The sequence below is a fragment of the Monodon monoceros genome, unplaced genomic scaffold, assembly GCF_005190385.1.
Source record: "Monodon monoceros isolate NGI ecotype Baffin Bay Population unplaced genomic scaffold, NGI_Narwhal_1 Super_Scaffold_21, whole genome shotgun sequence".
NCBI lineage: Eukaryota > Metazoa > Chordata > Mammalia > Artiodactyla > Monodontidae > Monodon > Monodon monoceros.
Genome location: NW_021703778.1, coordinates 69,095,731 through 69,105,485, shown reverse-complemented (window position 1 = coordinate 69,105,485; position 9,755 = coordinate 69,095,731). Strand labels below are relative to the sequence as shown.

The following is a 9,755-nucleotide window of genomic DNA, read 5'->3' as shown; positions in this document are numbered from 1 at the left end:
TGGAAGGACTAAGGGCTTGAGACAAGATGCATTTCACAGCATCATATTTGGTCTCTTTTCCTGGTAAACATGGAGGAAAGAGAACAAGAGGCCCAATCCGAGTTTGCCTGGTTGCAAGAAAATCTGGTGTCTAAATGCCACATTTCTTGGGACTGTATAATAATCTATAATAGTGGAGCATCATAACAAATAGTGTAACAATTTCATGATGATAACCTATACTTTCAAGAAACCCATGAAATGTAGAATTCAGAGATCTCCAGCGTTAGCCTCTGAGAACGATTCACAAACTCAATTCTCGATTCAAAGAGATTGGCACTTCTGACGTTTATGCGTAAATAGATCTCAACCAATCTCATTAAATATCCAATCCATGTTCAAAGTTATTAAATAGTGAACATGATTTAATAAATACAACCAAGTTAATCAAGACTTCGATTGGTGGTTGTGGGTTCATAAAAAGCTTGTGAAAGAGTCATTCCTCTTGAGTTTTTCCTGATCCTCTGTCTCCCTCCCCTGTCTTTAAGTGAGTGTAGGAATTGTATTATACGTGCATGTAGGTGTTTTTTGGGCTGTGTTGGTGTATATGTAGGAGTGTTGGGTTGTTATCTCTTAGAAATTTGTGTCCTGGGCAGGGTTGTTGTGTGGGGGCATATTTGAGGATGTGCTGAGTGTACTGTGTTAGTGTGTGTTATGTGAGCAGATGTAGCACTGGTGAGTTGCCTTAGATTCTGCCTGCTCCACAGTTTCTTCTTTGCACCTTGTCAATGGCTAGGACCCAGGGATCCCACAGTCCCCTCTAATTCTTTGGAAGTATCCAAAGATTGCTTTTTCTCACGGTTGTACAAGGGTAGAGTTGGCCCTTTGCTTGCCTTACCCTAGTCCCAGCCCTGCAGTGAGAGACACTATAGCATCGAGGACAGAGCTTTGAAAAGGCTGGAGTTCAAATTTGGGTTTTGTCACTTTCTAGCTATGTGGCCTTGGGTAAGTTACCTCTTGGACCCTCAGTTAACCCTTTTGGAAAGGGGGATAATAATGCCTGGTGTATAGCATTGTTGGGAGTTTTAAATGAGATCATGTATAGGCCTTATTAATAAATTGTAAATATTTTACTTATTCTTTTTACAAGGCAAGGCCCCATGTGAGGCTTCATAATAGACATGAAGGTAAATAAGACCCCAAATCTTAGAGTCTGGTGGAAAGATAGACATTTTCTCAAGTGCTCTAATATGTCAGGTGTCACTTGAGGAGTTTAAAAGACCCTGCAAGGGCTTCCCTGGTGGCACAGTGGTTGAGAGTCCGCCTGCCGATGCAGGGGATACGGGTTCGTGCCCCGGTCCGGGAAGATCACACGTGCCATGGAGCGGCTGGGCCTGTGAGCCATGGCTGCTGGGCCTGTGCGTCCGGAGCCTGTGCTCCGCAGCGGGAGGGGCCACAGCAGTGAGAGGCCCGCATACCGCAAAAAAAATAAATAAAAAAAAAATAAAATAAAAAAAATAAAAGACCCTGCAAGTTCCAAAAATCTTTCCACCACTCACAGATTCTAGCCATCCCTGGCGTGTGTTGGGTGTTCCTCCCTGGGACTTTGAGCCAGAGCTCTGCAGAAAGAGGGAGGGGAAAAGGGGGATCCCTCAGCAAGGAAAGGAGAGAGAGGGAAGGAAAACGAAGGGAATTTCCTGCACACTTGAGCAAGGAAAACGTGTGGACTATCATGGTCTGAGCCTGGACATTCTGCCCAGCAACCTAGCCTTCTGACAATCTACTTCTGAGAAGGAGGAGGTCTTCCTACCTTGGTCACCAGAGTTTTGGCCTCCTCACCTCCCACCCCTGTCCAGGCTGAAGTGTGCAGAGGTGGAAATGGAACTGGGTTTCAGATGCCACCCCCCTGGAGAAGATACACTCTGGAGCCCGGTAGAAAAAAGCATTAGAGAGGCTGAGAGGAGAAGGTAGAGGGTGGGAGCCAGGGCTATGAAGTTCATTCTGCTTGGGCTCTACTTGCTTTCTGTGTGACCCTCAGCTAGGGAATTCTCTCTGAGCCCTGGTTTCCTCCAAGAGATGAGGATGATAGCAGTGCTGACCTCATTATTTTTCCCATTTTGCAGATGAGAACGTGGAGGCATAAATGAAGTCACCCACTCAAGGTCACATAGCTAACAAGTGACAGGGCCAGGATCTGAACTCAAGCAGATGCTTTCAGGGCTCCTGCTCTCAATCACCTCATTCGACTCCTCTGTTTTAATGTCTTCTTGCTCGGTTAGAGTGTAAGCTTTCAGAGATCAGGGCTTATAGCTTAGAATAGTGGACTTTAGTCTCCAGTTATACCTTCAGATGAGTAGAGCGGTCCTAGATGTTGTCGTAACTCCAAAATAAACTTGTTGCAGTTGGGTTGAATATTATACAGCAATAGGATGTGCAAAGCAGTGCTTCCCATAAGCAGGCTCTCAGGGACTGGCAAACGAATGATGGATGGCGGGCTCCAGCGTGACCTGGAGCTGACCCTCAGAGATATCTGCTAAAAGTGTTCCTGGCTCTGTTGGGACATGTGTCCTTGGAGGCCTGCCAGCTGGCTGGAGAAGGTGTAGCTTTATAGATCCGTGTGGCTTTTTAGAGTATGACAGAAAACCAGGCAATCCTCAGCCCCGCGTGGATGGGGCCAGCAACACTCAGCCACGCAATTCACACCTGGCAGCATGGGAGTGTGTGAGAGAGAGACAGGGAAGTGGGTTGCTTCCCATGCATTTGCTTGCTGAGTGGGGGGCAATGGTTATCCAGGAAGAACTGCCCACCTCCCCAAACCTGTTAGAACTGAAGTTTGAGAAGGTGGGAGTTGCAACTTATAATCCAAAAGGGAATGTGAGGATGAAGAAAAGATATTCAAAAACCTATCTTGTATTATATTAGTTGCTAACAGTTATCCCGCGCTACTACGTGTAATATTTCCTCACAGGGCTCACCGTAATGTTATCATTCCCATTTTACTGATAGGGAAACTGAAGCTGGAGAGGTTAAGTGTCTGTCCAGTGTCATAATTAGTAAGTGGTGGAGCAGGAATACAAACCAAGAAAGTTAGAACCCATTCTCTTAACCTTTAGCATCTCTGATACCCACAAACTGCATTGCCTGAGAGCTGGAGAAACCCTTATAGAACATCTATTTCAGCCTCTTCAGAGTCAGGTGGGAAAACGAAAGGCCAGAGAGGGGCAGCGATGGACCAAGGTGACACAGGTGGTTGGTGATAGCCCTAAGATTTGACTGCACGACCCAAAGAGCGAGCACCTCCTTGAATTTTGTGCCCTAGGTGTGTCTCACTGGCTTCAACCTGGCCCCAGTCCTGACCAGACTCTCCTTCTGGTTGTGTGGTGTGAACAACAGAGGCCGAGGCATGGGTTTAATTATTTGATTTGATGTCCCAAGGCAGGTAACTCGGTGTGATATTTGTGTGGGGTTTTGTCAATATCCCAAGGTAGGTTTCTACCCAGGGGCTGGATGGAGGGTCTGCTTCTGGTTGGTACCACGGAAGGGACAGTACTGAAGGGGAACAAACTCTGGCCTCAGCAATTAGGGATGAAAATAGGAGAATCATGATCCTGTCTTGACAAAGCAGAGCTGCAGAACGGGGTCCATGGGAACCGGAACCCTACACCTCTCCTCTGGATCCCACTGGGCTGAAATGGGGAAGTGCCAGGAAAAACTTCTAGGGGTGGGACTTACCCCATCAGACCCAGAATGAAGTCCATTATCAATGGTTGAACTGAGAGGGCTAGGTGCTCAGACACATGTACAGACATGCATTTCCCAAAGCCTCAGACAATGTGTCTACTTTATTCACAAAATAATTATTCTCCTGAGGTGTGTACAGCACCTTTTCCAAGTCTGGGCCTTCCTGCTCTCATTGTAGTTCAGGGAGAAAAGGAGACAAACCACACAAGCAAAGCACCCTGCTGCTACTCCATCCCTGATAAGCAGTAGTCGGCAAGTCCCTCATTGCTTGGAGGAGTGCAGGTGGGAAGAAGGGGTTCCCTTTGTTACTTCCAAGCCAGGTGCTCCCTTCTGCCTGGCTCAGACCCCCTAAGAATATTGTGCGGGCAGTGGAGTGGCATAAGGTGCTGTTGGAGCGAGAAGGCTTCCTCCTGGTGGCCCTGGGAGCTTGGGGCTGGGGCCAGGCAGAGAGGCTGGAAGCAGTGGATGGGCCTCTGTCAGCGGAGGAGTCCTTCCCAGGCTGCGAGGAGCAGTGATGGTCTGGGCCTTGCCTCTGGAGTAGACCTCAGCAAGGCAAGTCCCTGCTCTCTTCTCTCAGGGCCTCAGTTTCCTCATCTTACCCGGCATGGCTCAGCTGGCCTAGAGGCCTGACAGTCTGAGTTCCCGGCCTTCTTGCCCGCCCCCTGCCCAGCTGCTTCTCAAGCCCTCGTCTCCAGCCCTGGCTCGTCCCTCTCCCTCCTTCCTCAGCCTGTCACCAGCACGGCCCGGGGGCTCCCCCGGTCCTCCTGACCCCCGGGGGGATCGCCAGACCGGAGCTGGGAGACGGAGGCGGAACGCAGGCCACTCTGACCCACCCGAGGGAGAGGGGGAGTAGGGATGAGAGAGGAGGGCAGACACAGGAGAAGGTTAAAAGGAGGAGAAAATAGCGAAAAGAGATAGAAAGGGGCAAGAGAGAGAAAGGAGGAAACGGAGAGAGACGAGGGAATGAACGTAAAGTTGGGGGGTGGTGGTGGAGGGAGGTGAGAAGAGGGACTGGGAAAGGTTCAGAGAAAAAGGAAACCAAAGGAAGGCTGGAGGGAGACACGGAAAGAGGAAAAAGAACAAGCGAGCGAGAGCGAGAAAGCAGGGTCTGAAAGGACAGAAGAGGGAGAAGGAGAAAAAAAAAGAGGCGGTGGGTGGGGGGAGAGAACGGAGGGAGGGAGCCACGAGCAGGGAGGAGGGAGGCTGGGAGGGAAGGAGAGAGGGAGGGGCCGAGGGACGAAGCGGGTGGGGGCTGGCTCGGCGGCGGCGGCGGCAGCGGCAGCGTCTGCGGCTCCAGCCGCGCGCCGGCTCGCTCACTCTCTCGCGGTGCGCGGTGCCCGCCGCCCGCCGCCCGCCGCCCGCCGCCCGGCTCTGGGCTGCCCGCTCGCTGCTCCGGCTGCTGGTCCGGCGCGGCTCAGGCTCCGGAGGACAGGACCGCGACTGGCCGACTGAGCCCCGGGCGGGCCGCGAAGCAGGTAGGTGGCTGGGCGGGGACGGCAAGGATGCGGAGCCTCGGAGCGCTGTGGGCACAGGGGGACGGGGTTTGGGGGTTTTGATCCCGGGGAACGGTCTTTGCATCCCCGCGACTAACTTTACACCAGCCCCGTGGATTCCCGCTGCCCTGCCGGGGTCCGGGCTGCGGAAGCCGAGTTTGGCGCGGGAGGAGGTGAGTGCCGGTAGAACGCCAGGGGTCGGGGCAGGATGTGGAGCGCCCCGGCGTGGGCAGGCGCGGACTCCCTGGCCTCAGTCCGGACGCAGCGCCCGCGGCGAGGGAAAACCCGAGCGCAGCGGCGCGGCGCGGTTGTCCCAGGGAAGGCGCCCGCCCTTCTCTGAGTCTCGGGACTCCCGCCCCCGAAGCCGCCCCGAGACGTCCGGGAGAGCCGGGGTCCGGGCGTAGAGCCTGCGAGGCGCGGCCAGGTCCCCCGAGGTGGCCAGCGGTGCGCCTAGCTGCCGCTGAGCCCCGGGCGGTACCATGTGCACTTTTGCTTTTTAGAGGCGCGAAACTGTACGTATACCCCTTTCCTGTCTTTCTCATCCAGTCGTCCCGACTCTAAGGGGAAGTCCGAGTCGACTCCCCGGACGTCCCTCCTGCCCTCGGCGGCGACCCCAGCTCCCGAAGTTAAGAGAAGCTAGTCACTCCCAGTGCGCGCCTGGAGCGCGGTTCCGAAGTTCCCAAGTTCTCGCCTAGCCCTGGGCGGTGGTGTTGGAGGTGGAGCGGGTGGCGGTTGTGGTCCCTTGGAGCAGCAGAACGCAGCCGCCTTCCTCCCGCGCTTGGTTTATTTTCCTTATTTGTTTGAAAAAATACGACGAAAACCACGCAAAATCGTTCCTCGCGGGAGTCAAGGTCTGTGAGTGGGACGGAGCCGTCACCCGACCGGAACCTGGGTGGCTCCGCTTCAGGATCTCCCGCTCCGTACCGTCCTCCCCCCCCCCACCCCCACCCCACGGGGACGCAAAGAGCAAGGCCTCCAGGAGGTTGGAGGAGGCCTTTAGGTGGTTTGGGCTCCGGGCCGTCTCTGCTCGCTCAGGCCATGGTACTCGTGCGCGAGCATCATTGCCCCTTCCACACTCTGCCGGGAAAGTAGGGGTGTCGGCAAGCGAAGGCTGGCCGGGTGTTTCGCAGCCTGCTGGGGGCACGTGTCCTCTCGTTCCCGGAGTCCGGGAGGCCGGACTTAACTCGGTGCGGCTTCCGCGGAGGTCGCGGGGAGTGCTGTTGGAGAGGTTCTTTTGAAGGGTTTAGAGCAGCTTTAGTGGGACCGAGAGTTGGGGGCTTTGCGGAGAGGGTCCCTCGGCCCTTGTCGCCTGACAGTTGGGCGGGGTCCCCGCAGGGCGTCGAATCGACCGTCTACAGACACTCCATCTTCAGCTCCTTTGGCGGGTTTTTCCCTGGTTGCACATCACGCACCAGCCCTCTCCTTAGATCATATGCTGTTTAAGCCGCTAGAAATTCCAGGTCCGCGACTGCAGTCTCCACCTCTTCCTCCCAACTCACAGATCAGCAAACGGAGGCACAGAGAAGTGAAAGGATTCGCTTAGAGCTAGTTAAGGGTGTGAGGGAATGTAAACCAGGTCTCCTGACTCCTAGTTCAGGGCTTTTTTTCTAGTACTCTGTGCTGTCCTTACCACTTTCTCAGCACAGGGCAAGTGTTCCCAGCCAGGCCACTGTAAGGCCTTCGGAGGCTGCAGGACTGGGTGTGTGTGAGGTTAGAGGTAGAGGACTGGTCTCTTGTCAGGTGCTGTGCTGTGATCATCCCCCAGGATAAATCACTTAGGTGACAGTTGGTTGCATATCTATCCTGCCCCTGCACTGAAGTCTGGGGGTAAAGGAAACCCTTAAGACTCGGCCCAGCCCCATAAAGTACAGTCCACAGGGAAAGAGCAGCCACTGTTTTGTAGTCAAGGAAGGCTTCCCAGGTGAAATCACTGTTTGGAGGGGGCAGGATTAGGGATAGCACCTGGAGAAGGGATGATTTGGAATTGAGTCTTGGGTAGATTTCTAATTGAGGGAGAAGGATCATGGGGCACGAGGCTTGAGTCCTAAGAGGTTAGAAAAGCTCTCCTTAAGTGTCTGGTCAAAAGACAGTAGAGTCAGCACCAATGAGAATTTGGCCTTTGAGTGAGAAGCATGAGAGCAGCTAGAAGACCCAGCTGCTTAGAACTCAAGCTCAGAAGCTGTGGTCAGTGCCTGATCACCCTTCAGCTCCGGCCCCTCCCTGCACAAGGATCCTAATATCAAAAAACAAAACCAAAAAAAAAAAAAAACAAACCCCAAAACAAAAAACCCAACCCTGGCCCAGAGGTCTTCTAGTTCCTAATTCAGGGTGAGAAATTGGCTGGGTAGTCAGCACTCTATGAACCAAGCGTTGTGGCTCCAGCTGGGAAATATTCAGGCTCTTGCTTCTCCTTTTCCCTTTTCTCCTTCTTCCCTGGGGTTTCAAATAGTTTCTTTGCCCCTTTCCAAACATAACTTCTAGATGCTTGAAGGTTTGGGGCCTACAACTGGACTTAGTATGGTCAGGGCATTTAACGTGCTAGGAATATTTAGTCAACAAACAGTTCTTGAGCTCCTACTTTGTGCCAGGCACTGGCCTAGGCCTTGGGAGACAGCCGTGAGCCAGTCAGTCAGAGTCCCATACCTCGTGATGCTGACATTCTAGGCGTCATCCTCCACAGGCTTAAAGTCCAGTTGTAGAGTGGAGGCAAACACACAAAAGATGTCTGAAGAAGTGCTGAAATGGGACAATGTAAAAAAAAATAGTCCTGAGCCTCCCCTCTAGTGGTTCAAGGCTCTGAGGTGAAAAGGCTTGAAGCTACTGACTATGAGATTTGGAGATTCTGTGGGTTTCCATGACCCCGGCTCCTGGTTGCCAAGGGTAACCCAGAGGCAGCTGCAATGATGACCTTAGATGTGGCATTGGAGGACCACTCTGCAGAGCTTCTGCCAGTCAGAGTATTGCGGGAGGGAGCTGGTGAGTATTGGCAACTGTGATCTTGCTATCCATAGAGACTGGTGCCAGGTAACCATGTACCTGTCAAATTCCAGCATCCACAGCTTCTTGGTGAACGCTGTAGCCCCATTGTATACAGATGGGTAAATGGAGCCCTGACTCTGCAGATTGAGACAGCTCTTCAGAAAGGAGCCCAGGCCCTGTAGAGTCCAGGTATCCCTGATCCCTGATTCAATTTAAAATAATGCTCTTCCTTCCTGTTTTGTAGACCAGTGCTTCTCAGACTTCAATGTGGAAGGCTTGTTTAAACACATATTGCTGTGCTCCACCCCCAGAATTTTTGACTCAAAGAGTCCGGAGCGGGCCCAGTAATTTGAATTTTTAACAAGTTCCCAGGTGATGCTAATGCTCTTGGCCCTGGGACCTGCAATGAGAGAACCACTGTGTTAGAACAAGGGAAAGTGAGTGATTTTCTTGAGATTATGCAATGAGGGAGCCTGGAACAAAGGCTGTGATTGAGCTCTAGGAACTCCCAGAATTCACCTATGCATGATCCCCTCTCCTTTACCTCCCAGGAGGCCATAGAATTAAAAGAATATTTTATCTTCATCAGTACACAAACAGAGAGAATATATTGCAATATAATTAGGGAATAAATAGGTGTTGTGTGTTGGATGTAGACTCCATGCCCTGTGGCTCTGCGGGGGTTTATTATAGCACTGTTATAATTGTAAAGGTGTCATCCACTCCAAGAGCCCCTCATGAAACTTTCATGGTCCCGGTGGTCATTGTCCTGAAAGGCATGTCTTCCTCATTTAAAAGAAAGAAAGAGAGATTGCTTCTCTGGCTAATGGGGCTATCTGTGTTTCATTTGACAGCAACTATGTAATGTGTTTTTAAGGGGCAGAGAAAAAAATTGAACAGTGTGAACAGAGAGGGACTGGAGGAGGTCCACCTCACAGGTATACAGATCTGTTTGTGGAACATTTCAAAATGTTTTGAAACTGTCTGTCTGTTTCACCTGTGTTTCTGATGTGAAGCTGTATCTCAGCAGGAGGAAAGGAGAGTTTGTGTCTCACCTTAGCTGGTTGGGTAAATGTAAAAACACATTTTATCCCCAATGTGTTAATTAGACCCCAAAGAAAAGAACCATAAAAGAGTTGTTCTACTAAATGCTGGTATTTTTCATCTGGATTCTATTTATTATTTTACTGTCGAGAAGGAGCAAAAAAAAATCCATGTTTTTATAGCAAATAAAGCTGGCTGCAGTAATTATGCAGGCTCAACATATTTGTTCTGGAGCAGGAAGTTGGAATTCAGCCTGACTCTCAAACATTTGGGTGAGATCTAATTGAGAAAGACATTTCAAAGAACAAATATTTAGGAATGCGGAGTTTCGCTGATGGTCTCTCTGGACTAAGCGTGAGTCCCTCGCTTTTAGCTTGATCCTTAGAGGTGGTGCCTGGTGATGGGGAAGGACATGGTTGGTAGTGTTGAGACCACAGTCCAAACGTGAGGCTGAAATTTAGAGATAATCAGTGAGTCTGAGTAAAGGGAAGAAAGATGCCTTCAGGGAATATATCCTTT

At 51.5% G+C, this 9,755-nt stretch overlaps 1 protein-coding gene across 1 annotated transcript in view; it reads left to right on the top strand.

The window, feature by feature from the left end:
• The first annotated feature begins 5,082 nt into the window (after window positions 1-5,082).
• The window catches only part of MEGF11 (multiple EGF like domains 11), a 389,787-nt gene continuing 385,114 nt past the window's right edge, over window positions 5,083-9,755 (top strand). Inside the window, exon 1 of the mRNA XM_029237750.1 lies at window positions 5,083-5,195. The gene's annotated coding sequence lies outside the window, so the exon portion shown is untranslated. The remainder of the gene's footprint in view (window positions 5,196-9,755) is intronic.